Genomic DNA, 21,700 nt, shown 5'->3' on the forward strand with positions numbered 1-21,700 from the left:
TGTCTTCTTATTTCTAAAAACATCAGTGATTGGTCAAGTGATCGCTGGAGTTTCTGAAAACTCTGCGATTCATTTTTTTCCCTCTTTGTTCAGCTCCCAATTATTGCTCCCCACCCCCCGCCCCAAACCCAGGAACCCTACAGGTAAAGTAAATTGTGTTTGTTTTCTAACATCCAATATTGAGGTAGCCACGAACATCTGGGGAATGATCACTCATATCCTTCTGGAAGTCGGTGAATGACCCAAGTTCTCAGGAATAGAGTGTGACTGCATTGTTTGTAATTTTTTTTGTTTTGTTTTTGTTACCAGGCAATAAACATGGAACCTATTGGAATATTCTGTCTCAGCTGGGTTTTGTGCCTCATTCGTTTGGTAGAGAGAAGTATGCGATGGGCACTTTGGGGAGTAAGAGAAGATGAAAAGAAGCCGATAAACAAAATGATGGTGATGGAGAGAAACAGGGAGACAGAAAGTCAAGGTAGTGCTGAGTACGAACAGAGAGCCTTTTCAGAGTGCTGAGGGCAGAAGACGGCAGAGTGCTGCTCCTGAAGTGTGTGGACATTGAGCTGCAGACACGCCAGATCATATGCAGCAGCCCAGTCCTTCAGAACGGTAGGCTTCCCGGACATTCTCTTCTGATGTGGGTATTGCACGTCTGGCAAATGTGTTCCGTAAACCTTTCTTGGTGGGAAATAGGCAAAAAGTGAGGAAATAGATTTTGAGAGAAATGCATTGCCTTCAAGACAGCTGTATACATTGGGAAGCTAAGATAGGAGAATTTGCTTGAGACATTGAAAATTGCATTGTTTGTTTGCCTTTTAAAATATGTAAGTTATCTTGGATTTTAAATTGTTGAATTGTTTTCTCCTCACTTCTTTACTATCACAATTTAACATATTAACAAACTGCTCTTTTCATAAGCTGGCTCAAGTACAGAAATCAAAGGTCATCTTAGAATAGGTCTTTTTCCACATACACTGACACCCACACACCAGTACTTTATAGTGACATGTGAGGAGATGATAGTTTTGCTACATTGCATTCCCTTTGTCTCATCCACAGCCCTCTGATAAACTGAATTTTGGGGTGAGGAGGCAGGTTTAACCCTAATTTGCCTTCTTGAAGAACACCTATTTTTAAAAGACGATTCAATTACTAGGGGCCGGCACTGTGGCTTACTTGGTTAATCCTCCGCCTGCGGTCCAGCATCCCATAGGGGCGCCGGATTCTGTCCCAGTTGCTCCTCTTCCAGGCCAGCTCTCTGCTGTGGCCCGGGAGTGCAGTGGAGGATGGCCCAAGTGCTTGGGCTCCTGCACCCCATGGGAGACCAGGAGAAGCACCTGGCTCCTGGCTTTGAATCGGCACAGCGCTGGCCATAGTGGTCATTTGGGGAGTGACCCAACAGAAGAAAGACCTTTCTCTCTGTCTCTCTCTCTCTCTCTCACTGCCTATAACTCTACCTGTCAAAGAAAAAAGAAAATTCAATTACTAGCTTTTACATGTAGCAATAAGTAGTTTTCACTGCCACTTTTGTGGATGTCAGGGAGGCTACAGGATTGCTTTAGAGTTCCTTCTCACACTCAGATCCCTATGCCTGAGATTGTTCTGTGATTTCAAAAGGCAGCTTATTTTGGACGTGAAGTGGCTTCATCATCAGGGACAGAGAAATCAGAAAAGATGCAGGTTAGCATAGCAGCCTTCAGAAGATGAGATAATGCAGCAAAGAGAATACAGTGTTACAGCTTAGCTCACGTTGGATCTTTCTGGTGTAGCTTTCCAGTTTTACAATTTTCTATGTGTTCACCATTACATCCAGTAAATTGTTAATATTCAGTGATTGTCTCTGTCATTAAAAATAGCCAGCAGGAAACTTTTTTTAAAATGTGGAAATAATTAAAGAAGTGGAAGAGTTTAGAGATCATTAAATGAGAAATCATTCTTATTCATGGTTGGCCACTTGACAGTTATCACAGCAAGTGTCAGACAGTCCCACTGCCACATGTGCCCTTCAGAGTGGAAATGGTTTATTAATTCCAGATAAATTTGGTACAGTTCTATAAACACAATTTAAATTTCATGTTTTATAAATATACTTCATTTAAGAATTGCTGCCATTTACCTTATGATTGGTTTACTAGGTTAGGAATTAAAAGATCTGAAATTTGGATGAATAATCAGATTGATGAATGAATTATCATGAAGATTTTTTCTGTGTGTTTTATTCTTTCAAATTTTTATTCATGTGCAACTTGTACACATTAGTGGGGGTACAGTGCAGTGCTGCAATGCATCTTCACATCATAACCCAATCGAGTCAACCAGCCTTTCAGTTTCCTTAGCCTTTCCTTCTGTTTGGAATACACAGGCCCTCTCGTGCAGGTCTTCATATAGCACATGGCATTTGGTTGTGAACTGTCAATGCCCCACTGAAGACCTTGTGACTTTTGTTCTGCTGCGTTTTGGTACTTGTTATCCAGCCTCCGTCTCTCCCTCCCCTACCCACCCTTTCCAGCCTGTAATACTCACCAAAGTTCATGTCAACTATTTTTAATGTCCACATATGAGGGAGAACACAAGATATTTGTGTTTCTGTGTCTGGCTTCTTTGACTTAAAACAGTAACCTATGGTTCCCATTCGTTTACTTGTGAATGTCAGTATTTAATTTGTTTTTATGGCTCAACAGTACCCCATTGTGTATATATGCCACATTTTCTTTATTCATTTATCTGATGATAGACATGTTGACCCCATATTTTGACTACTGTTTAATATCTTTAATTCAGTGTAGTAACAATTACTGTTCTCATACTTTAAAAAATCACTTCTATTTTGTCCCCATTTCTACCATTTTCTTCCTTTTCTTGTGCTTGTATTCAAAATCCTTCAGTGAAAACCCAAGAACACCCTGCTTAAATACATTTAGGTACAAAGGGATCATGTCCCATGTATGGGAACCAGACCTTGTACAATTAGCATGGAATTAACTTAAAGTCTTCACTCCCCAGTGGAGTCCAGCTCCGGGTACATGTATTCTTAAATTTATGGAAGGCACTGGACCTTCTGGTAAATGGTTTCCTAAGTTGTTATCTAATGGTTGAAATTGCTTGCTAAGTTTTTATTTGCTATTGCTATTGTCAGTAAGTGATCTGGGATTTGCTCCCTTATTTCCCTATTCTAAGCCTGACTTTTTCTCTCATTTCTCTATTCTCTTCAAGGGAGGAAACTAATTCTATTCTGAAGGACTCTCCAAGATGCAAAATTTAATCTTTAGACCCTATAAAAGAGATGGCTAACATTCTTCTGTAATAGCATAGCCAAAATGAGAGCTTACATTATAATTTCACAGCTAGGTTTACTTTGCCATCAGCACAGTGAACAGGGAAGACCTCCCTTTCAGACCAAACAGGGAGAGAAAGTCTCCAAGCGAGGACATAGCTTTCCTCATGGGCATTGTCCACCTCAGAAAAACCACTACCAGAACATGCCTGTGACTACAGACTTCTAGTTTAGGCCACCAAGATTAGAGATGGGACTTGAGCACCCCCTTGACTTGCATCCTCTAGTCTTTTTTTAAACAAAAACCAGGAGTACAAGAAAGCTAGGCATCAGAAGAAATGTAAAGATAGGTGGCAGGTCATTAAAGGCTGCTCTGTACAGTGATCTACCTTCAAGGAGACCCAACAGGCCAGTTCACTGCAGTGGCTTTCGATCTGGTGAGCCTGGGCTTCAGCAGAAGTCAGCTTGTGAAGAGCCCTGGCAGCTCTGCCAGCCAAGAGTTGGATCACTGGAAATGGACCTGCCCTGGAGTCGGAGGACGCCCAGGTCAGAGCCACAGGTCTTGCTGGCTCTAAGCCAAAAAGCTCTTCACTCAGCCCAGCTTCCAAGCTGACCACTGCTGCTGAGGGAATGGCCAAATAGGATCAGTAACATTGCGGCAGAACTGTAAATTTCCTGTAAGAGATGACACCTGCCTTTACTTGGCCAGACAAACCCTTCTACCTGCAAAAGATGAGTGTCTTTTCTCCCAGTCTTGGCTGGGATCAGCTTTTTTTTTTTTTTACTTATTTATTTGACAGGTAGAGTTATAGACAGTGTGAGAGAGAGAGAGACAGAGAGAAAAGTCTTCCTTCCATTGGTTCACTCCCCAAATGGCCGCTACGGCCAGTGCTGCACCAATCCGAAGCCAGGAGCCAGGTGTTTCATCCTCGTCTCCCATGTGGGTGCAGGGGCCCAAGCACTTGGGCCATCCTCCACTGCCCTCCCAGGCCACTATCCTCACAAGGGTTCAGAGATCCCCCTCATTTCTTCCCCTCTGTGAAACCCTCTCATTAGCTGGTTAATGCGACTCTTAGGATCATTGGTTGCTATTCTCACCCTTTTATACAACAGTGTCTGTTTAAGTGTTTACAGCAGGTGATAATGGAATGAACCAAGGCCTTTAGCAACCAGGTGGTCAACCAAATGCTGCTGCAGGAATATACTCAGCTCCCCACCCACGAGACAGTGGCTTGAGACATCGCCCCATGCCAGCAAAGAGTACCTCATCGCCCCATGTCAGCAGGAAGTAGCTCTAAAGACAGATCCTCGTCCCTCTGCCCTTCCTGGACTTCAGGGGCTAATGTAACCCCATACAACTCCTACTTTATAAAAAACAAAAGGAGGGAATGTTAGGAAAATGGTGCAGTCCTATCTAGGGCACAACCTACACCCTGACACCATTCTAGGCTCTAGCCCCCACCACCATTGCTGGAAGCTAGGTGTCCACATGGCCCAACCACCAGTGTCAGCCCCAGCCCCATCCTAATGGGATTTGCTGCTCCTACTTCCCTGCCTGCCCCAGAGCAAAGTTTTCAAAGGACCTGCTCCTGAACACATGGCTCTCCTTGCTCTCTCGTCTCCCCTCACTCTCTCTCGCTCTCTTGCTCTCTCTCCATCTCTCTCTCCATCTCTCTTAGGCTCTCCTCCCTCTTTTCCTTCTTCGCCCCTTCCCTCTGGTCTGCTGGGTTTTCCCCCAATAAACTCTTTCCCTTAAAAAAAAAAAAAAAACTCTGTGAGGGGCCGGCGCTGTGGCACAGTAGGTGAATCCTCCACCTGCAGCATATCATATGGGTGCCAGTTCTAGTCCTGGCTGCTCCTCTTCCAATCCAACTCTCTGCTGTGGCCTGGGAAAGCAGTAGAAGATGACCCAAGTCCTTGGGCCCCTGCACCCGCGAGGGAGACCTGGAGGAATTTCCTGGCTTCTGGCTTCGGATCGGCACAGCTGTGGCTGTTGTGGCCATTTGGGGAGTGAAACAACGAATGGAAGACCTTCCTCTCTATCTCTCCCTCTGTCTGTAACTCTACCTCTCAAATGAATAAATAAAATTTACAAAAAATCTATGTGAGATTTTCCAGGTCTGACCATGGGCATCTACACAGACTACCTGGAAGATCTCATGGGAAGGCTGCCCTCCCCACACCACACTTTGTCTCTGAAGGGCTTTGTAGCCAAGGCTTCATGCCCCCTCCCACTCCTTGCATTCATGGTCTTCACATTCTGGGACATCTGGCACAGGCACTGTAGTTCCTAGGTCTTTTTATCTGAGACTTTGGACGCTGGTCTGTAGGTTCCTCTGCTGAGAGCTCCTCATGGAGGAGAAAGGGAAAATCTTGAAGATGCTTGCCACACTCTGACTTCGTACCCTGGAAGCCACTACTTTTAGTCCTACCCCCACCCGCCCACCTTTTTCCCTTGGCTCCTTTTGTTCATAAGTGAGGCGACCTCCATGTCTGTGATGACCCCTCTGACCCTCAGCTGATATGCCCCTCCTTGGGAGAAAATGTAGTTAGAGCTCTCTTCAGTTGTAGCTTCCTGTTTATACCATCCCAGTGAGTAGATTAAAGGTTCCCTCTGCATTTTTTGGCTTGTTTTATAGACTAAACTCTGATTTTGACAGTTTAGCTCTTTCTTCCAGTTTAGCTGAGCTGCTGACAGTTCTGGCTTTGCCTCCTGCTCACTGTGTACCCTTAGGTGAGTCAGTTACCTTTTCTGAGATTATTATATAAGCTGTAAAATTAGGACGATAGTACTCCATGAAGTTCTTTTGAGGATTATACAAGGTGCCAGTGAAAAATATCTCACTCAGTACATTGCTACCCAGTTCTTAATTATTAAGATACAGAAACTGAAACAGACACCTGGTCACTTATCTGGGGTGTTCTAGGAAGGACTCACACTCCCATGTTTTATGTAAATGTTTTGGGTTGTATCAGATGGCATAGTTCTCTTATGTGTAGCTCCTATCTGTAGGTGTAATCACTTAAGAGAATCTTGTAACTTCCCTTGTTACCATTTCTGGTTGATGCTGAGAGGGCAATGCTTTCTGTCTTCCTGTCAGTATTTCCTTTTTAAATTTGATCCTCTTTGTCAGGTAACTGTCCCTCTAAGAGCTGGCATTTGTGTTGTGTGGTCATTAATTAGGCTATTAGCATTAATTAGGCTATGAGATATTGCTTTAAGATTAGAACATCGGTCAGCGCCGCAGCTTACTAGGCTAATCCTCCGCCTGCGGCGCCAGCACCCTGGGTTCTAGTCCCGGTCGGGTTCTATCCCGGTTGCTCCTCTTCCAGTCCAGCTCTCTGCTGTGGCCCGGGAGTGCAGTGGAGGATGGCCCAGGTCCTTGGGCCCTGCACCTGCATGGGAGACCAGGAGAAGCACCTGACTCCTGGCTTCGGATCGGTGCAGCGCGCTGGCCACAACACACCAGCCGTAGTGGCCACTTGGGAGGTGAACCAATGGAAAAAGGAAGACCTTTCTCTCTGTCTCTCTCACTGTCTAACTCTGCCTGTCGAAAAAAAAAAATAGAGCACCACAAGCAATTAAATAAATGTCAATCTCCAAATGGGAATTAATTGTAGTGTCCAGGAAAGAAGGATTTGGCATTCTCGGCTTCATTCTAGTTATGCTGTTAGGATATTTAGGTTCTCTAATAGAAGAAGGAGCTTCAGATAATGATCTGTTGGTTGATAAGGGATAGAACTTTACTTGAGAAACATTACCTTGAAAGGTTTTTAAGATTCTGAATTAGCAGCATACTAGACAGGACTAAATTAATTACCCCACATCATCTTTTAAGACTTCAAATGTTAGGGGAAAGTTAATATCAGAAACCCAGATCATGCCCATATTTATCAGGCAGGAGTTCTAGAATGATCTAATCGATATCTAGGAAATTTTGGCTTATTTGGCACAAGTCAAGCTACACTTAAAGTCCAAACATCTTAAAGATGCTTTCTATACATTTCATTGTTAGGTCTATTCTACCATGAATTTATTTTTTAGTAGCATTGCACTTGAGTTGGATTTATATAGTTCTTAATAATTCTCTAATCCTGTTTTGGATAGTCTCACCGTTTGAAGACAAACTCTGAGAATTGGAAGATCTCTTCTTGAGAGTTATAAAACAACATTGACTATCTCTATTATTGTAAAAGTCATTTAGGCTTTGAGGAAAGAAGTGGACTTGTTCCAGTTGAGCAAAGTGTTTTTTTTATGTCAATCAGCTTATTGTAGAGTTTCTTCCAAGATGAATATGAGCACCACCTGATCTTAGCCTTTTTACTCATCTCTGAGATCAACCATCAAAGCAAATAGATGCTATCCAGAAGACTGTGTGTGCATGTACACATGAATACATGGGGAGAGGAGGGAGTATGATTCTTGAAGCTTGTTTTGTGGGGTTTCTCAGAAGGTCCTAAGGAGGGCTCATCCACAGTTGTTCACACTGACAATCCGCTTAACATATCCTGTCTGAGTGTTTCTCCTTTCCATGGCTCCTTTTCTTCACTTTCTCAGTTGTATTTTTGAGATAATCTCCTCCAAAAAAGTACTGCTATCCAAATGCTGGTTTTAGTGTTTGCTTTTGGATAACTCAAACCAAGACAGAACCATTAAAACAAAAATCCTTGAGAGATTAAAACCCAACACAAAAATGTTTTGATGGCATTTGAAAGCAAAAAGCTACCCACATTTTTCTAAGAAGAAAAATAAATAAGCCAAAATGAACAAACTTGAGATGCTTGTCTAACCTCTCTCTCTCTTGTCTGTCTGTCTGTCTCTGTCTCTGTCTCTGTCTCTTTCTCCACCCACCCCATGCCACTCAGATTGGTCTCAACAAGTAGAAATAACTGGCAAGAATTTATTGAATAAAATAAAATAAAAGCAAGAATTTATTGAAACCTAGTTAGAAATAGAAAACTTTCTCCAAACTATAAGAAAGATAGATAGAGATGATCAGTTAGCAGTTATTGTGAACTACAGTCAGGATAAGATGGAAGAACAAAGAGAAGATACATTGAGATCTGCAGAGGTTTAATATAACCAGTATTTAATACAACCAACATGAGCTAGCACCAACTGAGTTTGTTGAACAGTGACACAATGTATATGCTTTGTAAATTGCAAATTAAAATTCATACTTAAAGTATTATTGTCAGTAGATTGCCTGTAAAGTTAACCAAGTGGACGACCACAGAGGATAATACTGCATTAGAATTAGCAACCCTCTAGGTTTTTCATCCTAGCTCCCCTGAAATTCTTTGCATTTGGCAGGTCAATTCATTTCTCTAGTTGTATGTTTTGCTGCCCTAGCTATCAAATCAACACAAACTCAAATGAGTGCACCCTAAGGGAGTACAACTCTGAGTGATTTTTCCCTTTTAAAGGATATACACATTTAGTTTATGCATTTGCTTATACTTCTCATGCAATAAAATGTCTTATTTGAAGAGCCTGATGTCAGATGTCCTTTTCCTGAGGTAAGCCCTAAGCACAAGCATAGATCAACTCATGATGGTTTAGCAAACCAATAGCTTGTACACTTGAAAATCTGAAACAGTTCTGGGTTGTCCAAAGCAAAGGGCTCCAAGAAAACTGTACTCTCATTGGGATCGATTTCTCCTAGATTCTTATAGGAAATGCTTGATTGTGATTCCTGTAAGGTGCCCAGAATTGAGAAATATAAAATGAATGATGCAACAGAATTATGAAGGCATTTTTTCACCCCTGGAGCTCAGGGAGCAAAAGTCCAGCTATGAAATTTATAGAAACCAATACAAGTCAGTACTGATTCAGACACCTATGGAGAAACTCCTATAGGCATATTTTATGCATTTTGGAGGAACAGTGCTTTGACCTTGTCTTTGATTACCACATTGTAGTAATTCTATCAATGTCAGAGGCCAGAATTGTTAATATTACTGAGTGGTATCCTTTGAAATTGCTTTAGCAATCTTTGGGTAGAATGGAAAGGTGAATGTCACAATAAGTCCCCTTCTTTTTTTCTTTTTTTCTCTACACCCCAATGAGGAAAAACCCCTTCTCTTTAGAATTCTCTTGAAAACCAGTGAAATAAGCCAGTGATACTGCTAAGATTAGTGAGCCAGCCCCTACTTGACTGGTGTATTTTGAAACCACATGTGTCAAGGTCAGTTATACATATAGGTCAGTGTGTGGTTTCCTATGCTGTGGCTACTCCGGGGGAAGAAAATAGGACTGTTCTATAATAAAGCAAGGAGCTCACTGAAGAAAATATGAGGTAGAGAGAGTGGGCTGAGAAGACACAGGAAGCCTGAAGGTCAGCTCAGTTACCTGGAAATTCTCTTGCTGCCACTGTCCCTCCCAGGCCATGAGTCTTGTTCAGAGTGAGATGTTTCTGTTCTAGATGTTTCTGTTGTAGAACCCAGGCCACAAGGAAGGACAGTGCAGTATGGTGGGATACAAGGGGAGATAGCGGCTGGCCTGTATGGGCTGCAGGCCTGTTTCTTAGCATTTTATACATTAATAGGGTCAAAGGTTGCTGCTAGGAGACCCTTGAGGACAGAGGGAGATGGAAAGAGATCTTCGTGGGATATCTTCATGGCATCGTAGAGGGAGTCTGGAAGGGAGGTTGGGAGATGAGAAGGTGGCGACAGCCATGGGGAGGTTTATTGATTATCAGTTCCTGAGTGATGGGCACTGGGAAATGGCATTGGGGCATTCTCAAATCAGATATTACATGAGTATTCTTTAATCAATTTTAGAAAAGAGCTTCTTTTATTTTTTTCATTTATTTATTTTTTTAAATTTTTTAAACTTTTATTTAATAAAATATAATTTTCGAAAGTACAACTTTTGGATTATAATGGTTTTTCCCCACATAACCACCCTCCCACCTACAACCATCCCATCTCCCACTCCCTCTCCCATCCCATTCTTCATCATGATTCATTTTTAATTAGCTTTATATACAGAAGATCAACTTAGTATATACAAGTAAACTTAGTATATATACGTAAAGATTTCAAAAGACTGCACCCACACAGACACAAAGTATAAAGTACTGTTTGAATACTAGTTTTACCATTAATTCGCACAGTACAACACATTAAGGACAGAGATCCTACATGGGGAGTAGGTACACAATGATTCCCATTGTTGATTTAACAATTGACACTCTTATTTATGACGTCAGTAATCATCCAAGGCTCTTATCATGAGCTGCCAAGGCTATGGAAGCCTCGAGTTTGCCAACTCCGATCTTATTTGGACAAAGCCATAGTCAAAGTGGAAGTTCTCTCCTCCCTTCAGAGAAAGGTACCTCCTTCTTTGATGGCCCATAATTTCCACTGGGATCTCACTCACAGAGATCTTTCATTTAGGTCATTTTTCACCACAGTGTCTTGGCCTTCTAGGCCTGAGAAACTCTCCTGGGCCTTTTAGCCAGATCTGAATGCCTTAAGGGCTGATTGTGAGGCCAGAGTGCTGTTTAGGGCATCTGTCATTCTATGAGTCTGCTGTGTATCCTGCTTCCCATGTTGGATCGTTCTCTCTGAAAAGGGCTTACTTTAAAGAAAGACCCTGATCATTTTCTGTACTTTGTGTTCAGAAGAAATCTCAGGTTACTCTCTCTTTTAAAAAAATTCTCTGACACTGAGGCAGTATAAGAAATGGTTAAAAGTTTGAAATCAAAGTGTCACTTAAAATCCATTTCCAGTGCTTACCAGCTTTGTGATCTTGGAAATGTACTCAGCCTCCCTGGGCTCATCTGGATAATGGAGATAATACAGGTATCTATTTCACAGAATACTGCAAAGATTAAGTGAGTCCAAAGAGAAAAGTGCTGGGCATGTGTCAAGTCAACACTAGATAATTGTTTCCTCTGGTGCCTACTTGTGCACTGAACCCCAGCCTGGGCTGCACTGTCTGGTGATGGACTACATAGATTGTGCACTTAAACACTTAAACTGGATCTGGATCTGCTTGGATGAGCCTCTTGCTTGCTATGCAATCTGAGCAAGTTAGGCAATTTTTCCAACAATCATTTTCTCCATCTGTAAGTTGAGATAATGGTGGCAGTTTGCTTTGAATAGAGATAAGGTGATTAAAGTTGTGGGTGCAGTGCATGGCGCAGAGTTAATGGTACTGCGCGCGCTCTCTTTCTCTCTCTCTCTCTCACACACACACACGGAGGGCAAAGGAAAGTATGAGAAAGAGAGGCAGAGACAGACAGAAAAAGATGGAAAGGAGAGACTCAAGGAATGCCAGGAACTAGGGATGGGGAGTCTTAGGAAGAAGTCAGTGTGGTCATTTTGCTGTCACAAATTTCCTAATCTGCTTTTCAACAATAGTTTTGCAATTACTTATTTATTTATTTCGTTGTATTTGAAAGGCAGAGAAAAGGAGACAGACAGGTAGACAGACAGATGGAGATCTTCCATCTACTGATTTACTCCCCAATGCTTGTAGTAGCCGGGGCTGAGCAACACCAAAACCAGGACCCTAGAATTCAATCTGGGTCTTCCACATTGGTGGCAGGGACCTATATATTAGCAGGAAGATTGAATTATATATAATCCTATATATATTATATATATTGAGTTCTATATATATTATACATATTGAATTATATATATAATTCAATCTTCCTGCTAATATATATAATTATATATATATATATATATATATATATGTAGGCAGAGCTTGAATTTGAACCCAGACACTCTGATATGGGATTTGGGTGTCCCAAGTGGGGCCTTAACCACCACACTGAATGCCTGCCCCAGTTTTTCAATAAGTTTTAAAGACATATTTACAATACGATAAAATCAACTGTCTAACACGTACTAGTCAGTGGGTTTTAGTATTTTTACGGAGTTGTCCATCCATCACCGTTGTCTAATTTCAGAACACTTTCATCACTTCCAGAGGAGACCCTGTACCCGTCAGTGGCCATTCCCTATTCCCCCTCCTCCCAGTCTCTGGAAACCACACATATGCTTTCTGTCCCTATGGATTCACTTATTCTGATTATTTCATGTAAACAGAATCATAACAATACTTATACTTCTGTGACTGGCTTCTTTCAGGGGTTGGGAATGTCCAGCCCACAGGCAGTGTAAGGCTGGTTAAATCATTTGGTCTGGCCCTACCAAGGCAACTGCAGGCAGTACTCAAAAATCAATATATCTAATTTTTAACTTGATGATTTTGTATGGTCCATGAATTCTGCTGTAGACATCTAAATGGCCATTGGCAGAAAAAATATTCCGTGCCCATGTGGCATTATGTTTTCAAGGTTCACCTGTATTATAGTATGTGTCAGTACTTCATTCCTTTTTAAGTGTTGAATAATGTTCCATTGTGTGTGTGTGTGTGTATAAGTGTATGTGTGCAGATATATCACATTTTGTTTTTTCATTCATCAGGTATTTGGGTTGTTTCCACTTTTTGTTGTAATGAATGATAGTGCTATGAAATTATTATATAATTTTTTATGAGTCATGTGTTTTCATTTCTCTTGAGAACAGATTTGCTGGGGCATATTGTAATTTTATTTTTAATATTTTGAAGTACTGTAAAAAATTTCCAAAATCACTGAACCATTTTACAATCCGTCCAACAATGCATAAAGTTCCAGTTTCTCTTATCTTTGCCAACACGTGTTATTTTCTTTTTGCTTTTAGTTATATTGGTGGGACTAAACTGATATCTAATTATGGTTTTGATTTGAATTTCACTAATGACTAATGTTGCACATAATTTCATGTGCTTTTTTGTCCACTTGTGCCTGATTTTGGAGAAATATTTATCCACATAATTTTAATTGTTTTTCTTTTTATCATTGAATTGTAAGACTTCTGAGTATATTCTGGATACTAATTCCTTATCAGATAATGACTTACAAATATTTCCTGGTGTTTTGTGTTGTCATTTCATTTCTTTGTTGTCTTTTTTAGCATATATGCTTTAAATTTTTCATGAAGCCCAATTTATCTGTTTTTTTTTCTTTTTCTTCTCATTCTTTCATTTTTAAAAGATTTATTTATTTATGTGAAAGAGCTATAATGAGTGAGAGATGAAGGGGGCAGGGGATCTTCCATTTGCTGATTCATTCCCCAGATGGCGTTCCTCAGCCAGAGCTGAGGCAGACTGAAGCCAGGACCCAGGAGCTTCATCCTGGTCTCCCACATGGGTGCAGGGACTCAAACACTTGGGCCATCTTCCACTGCTTTTCCCAGACCATTATCAGGAGACCTGATCAGAAGAGGAGCAGCTGGGATGTGAACTGGCACCCATATGGGATGCTGGTGTCGCAGGAGGCAGCTTTACCCACTACGCCAATGAGCTGCATGTTCTTTTAGAGTCAAATCTGGGAATACATGCCAAATCTGAGATCATGAAGGTTTGCTCTTTTTTTTTCTTCTAATAGTTTGTTTTAGCCATTATATTGAGGGCTATGATCCATTTTAAATAAATTTTGTGAGGCAATCATCCAGTGTAATTTTTTTTTTTTGCTTTTTTTTCTTTTACTTGTGGATAGCTAGTTGCCTCTGTGCCATTTTTTTTTTAATTTTTCTTGAATTGTCATGACACCCTTGTCAAAAATCAGTTGATCGTAATAAAGGTTCATTTTTGAACTCTCAGATCTGTTCCATTAATCTGTATGTCCATCCTATATCATTACCATATTTGTCTTGATTCCCTTAACTTTGTAGTAGGTTTTGAAGCATGAGTCCTCACCTTTGTTCTTCTTTTGGTGATTATTTTGTTTAATTCTCTTTCATCTCCACATTATTTTTGGATCAATTTGTCAATTTCTACCAAAAAATCTGCTTTTTTTTGTTAGGAGTTGTGTTGAATCTATAAATTAATCTGGGGAGCATTCCAATCTTAATTTCCAGTCATCTAATCCATGAACATGGGATATCTTTACACTTATTTGTATTTTTAAATGTCTTTCAAAAATGATTTATAACTTCAATGTACAGTCTTGCACTTCTTAACTTGAATACATTTCCAATATTTTATGATTATTTAATGCTATTATGAATGGAATTTGTTTTCTTGCTTGCTTTTTCAGGTTGTTTTGCTAGTGTACAAAAATGCAATTTGTACATTTGTTTTATATCCTATAAAATTTCTGAACTTATTTATAAATTCTAATAATCTAAGGAATCCCTTGGGATTTTCTACATAAAAGATTATGATATTTAGGGGCTGGTATTCTGATTCAGCAGGTTAAGCTACCACTTGATTTACCAGCATTCTACATCAGAGCCCTGGTTCAAATCTTATCTGTTCTGCTTCTGATCTAGTTCCCTGCTGATGTGTCAGGGAAAGCCACAGATGATGGCCCATGTACTTGAACTCCTGTCACCCTTGAGGGAGACCAGGATGAAGTTCTTGGCTCCTCTATTTGGTCTGGTCCAGCCCTGTATATTGTGGGCATTTGGGGAGTGAACCAGTAGGTGGAAGATCGATCTCTCTCTCTCTCTCTCTCTCTCTCTCTCTTCTTTGCCAATCTAGAGTTTTGTTCTTTATTTTTATTTCCTAATTGTCTTGACAGAATCTCTAGTTCAGGATAGAAGTGGTAAAAACAGATATTTTTGTTTTGTTTCTGAGCTTAAGGACCTTCCATGATTATGATGTTACCTGTGGGTTTCTCATAGATGGCCTTTATCAGGTCAACTAATTTCTCCAAATGTTCATGTGTTAAAGGCTTGGTCTCTGATGTTTTATATTAATGATTGATGAACTAAAGGTAAAAACATTATTCAACTGCAATGTCTGAAGGTGTAGCATTGGGAAAGCATTTAGTTTGGATTAGATTTTTTTATGGCAATCATGATTACCATGATCAGATTACGGTAGCTTTATAAGCAGAGACCACATACACATAGATGGTTGCCGTGCTTCCATTCTACTTCCTGGCTTGCCATGGGGTCATTCCTTTGCACACGCTCTGCTGTGGACATGCTCTGTCCTCACCAATGGCCAAACCAATAATAGCAACCAATTTTGGATTGCAAACCTCCAAAACCAAGAGCCAAAATAAAGCTAGTCTCTTCACAAGTAGCTTCTCTTGGGTATTTGTATAGTGATGCAAAGCTGACAAATAGAAAAGACTTGCTCCCACCTTCAGACACTAGTCACAAGTACAGGTTGTCACTTGTGCTTCTGACTGTTGACTAAAATTCAGTGTCTTACAACCCCTTCCTTGAGACTGATATTTTGCTAATGTAAGAGTTATAAAAATATTTTATTTGCTATCTGATCAGGTTACTAGAGAAATTTTATATATATATATATATACATATATATATATATATATATATATATATATATTAGAGTAACCACATGGAAGAAATGTATGTGGCAAGCTGTGTGGGAAGGGGCATGAGCTTCCATGCCCTCTCCATTCATATCACCTTCCCAATACCTCCACATTTTTGCCAACCCAGAAGTTCTCTTTTCACTTCATCCTTTTGGGTTTCTATAAGGCTTAATTTTAAACACATGATTGTTTAGATAATTGGCTTTTGTTATTAACTCACCTTCCAGTCCATCTCCTTCTGGAAGTCAACGTGTGGAGCTGAAAGGCCCAGCCGTCTAATCCCCCAGTTGCTTCCCTGGCAGCCAGCCCCATGCTAGCCAACCCCACTCATTAATCATATCATTATCATACAAAAAGATACTAGTCACAGTTTGAAGAGCTGTGTGCCAGGAAATGGAGATCAAATTACGATTTATTACAAATCACACAATTTACATTGCCTGCACATTGTACTTATGTTCTTTATTTTTTTGTGTGAATTCAAGTTATCATCTTTTAATTTAGCCTGAAAAATTCTGATTATTATTTTTCAATAGGATAGTTCACCTAGCAATCAATGACCTTTTTTTTTTTTTAAATAAAAGATTTATTTATTTGAAAGGCACAGTTAGAGAGAAGGAGCGTTAGTAGGGAGCTGGATCAGAAGTGAAGCAGCTGGGACTTGAACCAGCACCCATATGAGATGCCAGATCTGAAAGAAGTGACTTAATCTGCTACACCCTTCCCAACCTATTTTAAAAACCTGGGAATGTGTTCATCTGGAAATTCTCCTGTGTTTTTGAAGGAAGGTTTTGCTAGATACATAATTCTTATGTGAGAATCTTTATTTTAGGACTTTGTGCTATCCCATCACTTTTTGTTCTCCACAGTTTCTGATATAAGTCAGATGTTCATCTTACTGCAGATCCTGTTTATGCAATAAGTACTTTTTCTCATTGCTCGTGAATTGTTTATCTTTCGGCAGTTTGACAGATGTGTGTGGGTGTGTGCCTCTGTGAGTTTAACTTACTTGGAATTTGAGGGATTTTTTTTTTTTTTGATGCAAAGATTAGTGTTATATTTGGGACATTTTCTCCAATTATCTCTTCAAAAATCCTTTATGTCTTTCTCTCTTCTGCTGGAGCTCCCATTATGTGTGCACTAATATGTTTGATGGTATCCCATTGGCCCTTAGACTCTATCCATTTCTTTCAGGCTTTTTTCCTCGCTGTTCCTCAGAGTAGGTAATCTCAACCTCAATTTACCACATTAAGTTTTTAGATTCCCTCTTTTGCTAGTTGTAATCCACTGTTGAGTCCTCAATGATGAATTTTTAATATCAGATTTAAGTACTTTCCAAGTCAAGAACCTCTGTGTAGTTCCTCCTCCCTCTCATTCCCAATAATTTCTGTATCCTTATTGCTATTTTCTGTTTAGTTGGAAATCACCATATTTTCCTTGAATAATTCAGTTGTTCTTTTTGTTGATTCTTTGAAGGTATTTATAATAGCTGATTTAAAGTATTTGTATATAAATGCAACATCTGGACTTTTGTAGGTAAATTTCTGTTGAGTGTGTGAGTGTGTGTGTGTGTGTGTGTGTTGGGGTCACACTTTCCTATCTGTTTATATGTCTTCATTTTTTGGTCGGTACTGAACATTTAAAATAATGCAATATAAAAATTCTGGAAATTAAACTTTTCTATTTTTTAAGATTTATTTATTTGAAAGGCAGAGACACAGAGAGAGAAGGAGAGACAGAAAGAGATCTTTCATCCATTGGTCATCCCCCAAATAGCCACAATGGCTGGGGCTGGGGCAGGCTGATGCCAGGAGCCAGGAGCTTCTTCCTGGTCTCCCACACGGGTGCATTTGGGCCATCTTCCACTGCTTTCCCAGGCCATAAGCAGAGAGCTGACCAGAGAGGGAGTGGCTGGGATGCAAACTGGCACCCATATGGGATGGCAGCACTGCAGAAGGAGGCTTAACCTACTGTACCACAGTGCTGGCCCCAGAAATCAGACTTTTCTATCCCAGTTTTATTGTTGTTATCCTCTTTATTGTTGCTGCTGCTATTTATCCTTTTCCTGGATTAATTCTGTAAAGTGGGTATTATTTATATTAGAAAACCACTGAAATCTGTGTTATTTAGCTTAGTGTTCAGGTAAGGATCACACAGAAATTTCCTTAAGTGTTCTGTATCAGTAAGTCTTCCGTACTTTACTTTTATTTTATTTGTTGGGGCAGGCTGTCCACACTGGAAATTTACAGTTGTACATTAACTGTTTCCTCTCCTTGTGCATGGCTTCCAGTTCACCACGTGCTGCACGTCAGGGCTGTTTTGTATCTTTCGTGGATATGCCCAGATTCCACAAAAGCAGGAATTCTTGTAGATCTCCAGGAACATATTGGAAATTTTGAACACCCTTCTCCTCCAATAGATAGTTTATTCCTTGGATTTCTCTATTAGAATTTCATATCAGCTTCTTGTTTGTCAAAACTGATATCAATGCTACAGGCCACTGCAATGTTAAACAATGAGGAGGTTGTTTTCAACAAATACCCTTCAGATAGGGCTTTTTTTTTTCTGTGTGAGCTGAGTCAGTTCAAATAACAAATCATATGAAAAGGGCTTTTCTAGGGACCTGCCAGATATGTCAAATAATGATGATTCTCCAGGAATGGGACATTTGGGGAAGCTTCAAAACCATTCTTTTCTTCCCCATAGCTGCCAGGCTGCTTTCATGAGTCCAAAGAGTTCAGGGTTATTGTGGAACACAGGCGAGGGAGAAGGGAATAGGGCAGGCTCAGATGCCCTAAGTCCATTGATCTTACTGATATTTAGCAAGTTTTCTTCAATAAATGCCCCTCAGGTCATTGTAAGCTTTTGGTTAATTTTCAGAGTTCTTGAAAAGTTGAATTTCTTAGATTTTCCTAGGATTCTTTTTTTCCACATTTATTTATCTATTTATTGAGTTATCTGAAAGCTAGTGTTACAGAGAGAGGGAGGAGAAACAAAGCGGGGGGTGGGGGGGGGGAGAGAGAGAGAGACAGAGAGAGACAGAGAGAGAGAGAGTCTGTCTTCCATTCACTGGTTCACTGCCCAGGTGGCTACAGCAGCCAGGCCTGAGCCAGGCCTGAGCCAGGACAAAGCCACCAGGAGCCAATAACTTCATCTGGGTCTCCCACATGGTTGGCAGTGGCTGCCTTCTGCTGCTTTCCCAGGCCTTTGGGAGGGAGCTGGCTCAGAAGTGGAACAGCTGGGCCACAACCTGGTGCACATATGAGATGCTAGCTTTGCAGGTGGCAGCTTTACCAGTTGCACCACAATGCTGGCCCCTCCTAGTGTTCTTACTGCCTTTTTGGAGAAAGAGATTTTTGAAGGCGCTATACTGTCATTCTGGAGATATCCTCCTTACCTAATCTTCCAAACAATTTTGTTTGCTGATTATAGAAGAAAAGTTTGAAAGTGTACAAATACAGAGAAATAGGGGAAAAAGTCATCTTTAAGAATAAGTTCATCACCACGTGCACCATTTCTCTTCCTGGATTTTAACCTATGTATTCTGTATTACTTTCTTCTCACTACAGTAGTCATGCAATGTGAGAGATACAAAAGAGGTTTGGAGAGAAGAAGATAACAGGTTTTGTGCCTAAGGATGACATGGAGTTGAGGAAGTAAGCCCAAGTTGGCAAATACAGAATAATGTAAGGACAAAACTTGAAACTGCTCATAATTTCACCCTCTGGAAATAAATATTGTTGATGTTTTGGGATACTTGCTTTTATTTGTTCCTATGAATATATCCATAAAAATACCCACTGTATATATAAACACTCACACATATATATTTATACGGACACACACATATATGTGAGTATATTTTTTAAAAAATTGCTATCATATTCAGTTTACATTTTGTCTTTAACGTTTTTTAAATACTTATTTATTTACATGAAAGAGTTAGAGGAGGAGAGGCAAAAAGAGAGAGAGAGAGAGAAAGAGAAAGAGAGACAGAGACAGAGAGGTCTTCCATCCTCTGGTTCACTCCTCAATTGGCAGCAATGGCCGAAGCAGTACCAATCCGAAGCCAAGAGCCAGGAGCCTCCTCCAGGTCTCCCACGTGGGTGCAGGAGTCCAAGGACTTGGGCCATCTTCTACTGCTTTCCCAGGCCACAGTAGAAAGCTGGATTGGAAGTGGAACAGCGTGGACTTGAACCGGCGCCCATATGGGATGTCAGTGCTGCTGGCAGTGGCTTTACCCACTGAGCCACAGTGCTGTCCTGTCCTTTAACATTTTGTAGTGAACATTTTCTCATGTCTTTAACTGTTACTTGAAAACACCATATTCCATCAAATAGATGTTGTTTTGTTTTGTTTTGTTTTTGTTTTTGTTTTTGTTTTTTTGTTTTTTTTGGACAGGCAGATTTAGACAGTGAGAGAGAGACAGAGAGAAAGGTCTTCCTTCCGTTGTTTCACCCTCCAAATGGCTGCTACGGCCGGCGCTGCGCTGATCCGAAGCCAGGAGCCAGGTGCTTCCTCCTGGTCTCCCATGTGGGTGCAGGGCCCAAGCACTTGAGCCATTCTCCACTGCCTTCCTGGGCCACAGCAGAGAGCTAGACTGGAAGAGGAGCAACCGGGACAGAATCTGGCACCCCAACCAGGACTAGAACCCGGGGTGCCAGCACTGCAGGATTAGCCAAGTGAGCCGCGGCACCAGCCCAAATAGATGTATTCTAAGAAGTGGCACTTCCCTCATATTGGGCAGTTGCGCTGTTTCCTGTTTTTCGATATCCTAAATAATATGGCTGCATATGCCCTGGTACATGTTTGTCTGCAACTATGATTAGTTGATCAGAATAAGTTGCTAAGTGTTTTATTTAATAAATCTAAATTTTTTAACTTTTATTTAATGAATATAAATTTCCAAAGTACAGCTTATGGATTACAATGGCTTTCCCCCCACCCATAACTTCCCTCCCACCCGCAACCCTCCCCTTTCCCGCTCCCTCTCCCCTTCCATTCACATCAAGATTCATTTTCAATTCTCTTTATATACAGAAGATCAGTTTAACATATATTAAGTAAAGATTTCAACAGTTTGCACCCACATAGAAACACAAAGTGAAAAATACTATTTGAGTACTAGTTATAGCATTAAATCACAATGTACAGCACATTAAGGACACAGATCCTACATGAGGAGTAAATGCACAGTGACTCCTGTTGTTGACTTTACAAATTGACACTCCTGTTTATGGCATCAGTAATCTCCCTATGCTCCAATCATGAGTTTCCAAGGCTGTGGAAGCCTTTTGAGTTCACCGACTGATCATATTTAGACAAGGTCATAGTCAAAGTGGAAGTTCTCTCCTCCCTTCAGAGAAAGGTACCTCCTTCTTTGATGACCTGTTCTTTCCACTGGGATCTCACTCACAGAGATCTTTCATTTAGGGTTTTTTTTTTCTTTTTGCCAGAGTGTCTTGGCTTTCCATGCCTGAAATACTCTCATGGCTTTTCAGCCGGATCCGCATGCCTTAAGGGCTGATTCTGAGGCCAGAGTGCTGTAATAATTCTAAATTTTGAAACCTGTAGAATATTTTTGTATTTGACATGGAGATGATTGCTGAGTTAGAAAACAGAAATTTCCAACCATATTTGCTCTATTTTTATTATTTTATGTAAAAAATTTTTATAGCGCCATATCTGAGATACAGAAAAGCACACAAATCACAGGACTGGTGAATTACCACAAAGTGACTATGCCAGTGTAACTGGCACCCAGTGTGTTGACACTGATGATGATAACAGTACGGTACTGTGCCAGGTACATTGTGAGAAACAATGCAGATGGAAGGGATCTGCATTTTGTGGGCATTTCTATAAATTATTAGTTGTCATGGAAGTCTAGACATTGTGAAGTCATGGGATGCTGGGAAGGGAATTTTCAAGTGGGAAACTGTTGTACAAAAGAAGAAAGGGAATAATAAGCCCACATACCAGAGGGTGGCAGGGTAACATGATGGGAATAACAACCAGCGTTGGGGAAATAACAGAACCTGAGATGAGGAGAGACTTTCCGTGTTGG

At 40.6% G+C, this 21,700-nt stretch overlaps 1 pseudogene; it reads right to left on the minus strand.

The window, feature by feature from the left end:
• Positions 1-15,945, minus strand: part of LOC149125259 (ankyrin repeat and SOCS box protein 6-like) — a 48,901-nt pseudogene extending 32,956 nt beyond the window's left edge.
• Positions 15,946-21,700: the final 5,755 nt, after the last annotated feature.

The sequence above is a fragment of the Oryctolagus cuniculus genome, chromosome 7 (assembly GCF_051225735.1).
Source record: "Oryctolagus cuniculus isolate XC-2025 breed Fujian yellow rabbit chromosome 7, ASM5122573v1, whole genome shotgun sequence".
NCBI classification, from domain to species: Eukaryota; Metazoa; Chordata; class Mammalia; order Lagomorpha; family Leporidae; genus Oryctolagus; species Oryctolagus cuniculus.